Source organism: Chrysochloris asiatica, unplaced genomic scaffold (assembly GCF_000296735.1).
Source record: "Chrysochloris asiatica unplaced genomic scaffold, ChrAsi1.0 scaffold00054, whole genome shotgun sequence".
NCBI classification, from domain to species: Eukaryota; Metazoa; Chordata; class Mammalia; order Afrosoricida; family Chrysochloridae; genus Chrysochloris; species Chrysochloris asiatica.
The window spans coordinates 10,791,062-10,792,099 of NW_006408572.1; positions in this window are offsets into that span (position 1 = coordinate 10,791,062).

Genomic DNA, 1,038 nt, shown 5'->3' on the forward strand with positions numbered 1-1,038 from the left:
GTTTATTGCTATAAATTGTCCTCTCAGCACTGTTTTTGCTGTGTCCCAAGGGTTTTGGTATGTTGTATTTTAATTCTCAATTGTTTCTAGGAATTTTATAATTTCACCTTTCATTTGTCTACTATCCTGTAGATCTTAAGTAGGGCGTTATTCAGTGTACATACATTTGACTTTATTTCCTTGGTCTTCCTATTGATCATTTTATTGTGATCTGGGAAGATGCTTTGTAGTATTTTGATATTTATAAATTTATGGAGGTTTGTTTAGTGGCCTAACACATGGTCTACTCTGGAGAACGTTACATATGCACTGGGTTGTTGGGTTGAATGCTCTTGTACACATCTATGAGGTCAAGCTGGTTGTGTTGTTTAGTTCCTCTGTGTCTTTATCGAGTTTCTTTCTGGTTGTTCTTTCCTTTTCCAAAAGTGGTGTATTAACATCTCCCATTATTATTGTAGATTTGTCTATTTCTTTCTTCAATTCTATTAGGGTTTGCTTTGTATATTTTGGTACTTTTCATTGAGAGCATAGATATTTATTATGGTTATGTCATCTTGTTAAATTGACCCTTTAATCATGAGATCATGAGATAATGTCCTTCTTTATCTCTTATGCCATTTTTTGCCTTAAAGTTCATTTTAAAAGAGATTAGTATTGCCACTCCTCATTTTTGGTTGCAATTTACTTGGTATTTTTTTCCCATCATTTAACTTGTAGTCTGTTTTTGTCTTTGTGTGTAAATGTGTCTCTTGCAGACAGCATTATTGAAGGATCTTGTTTTATTATCCATTCATTCTGCCACTGTCTCTTGACAGGTGCATTTAATTCATTGACATTCAGTTTATCTCTTGGTATGAATTAATTGCTGTCATTATGTTTATTTGTTTTTTTGTGGTGCTGCTAGTTTCTTTGTTCTGTATGTCTTCCTGTGCTGAGTTCATGATTTTTGTGCTTTTTCTTGTCAGTTTCCTCAGAGTTTTAACGTTTCTATGTTCTTCTTAGATTTTTATTTTTGTGATATGGTGGTGGTGGTTTTAA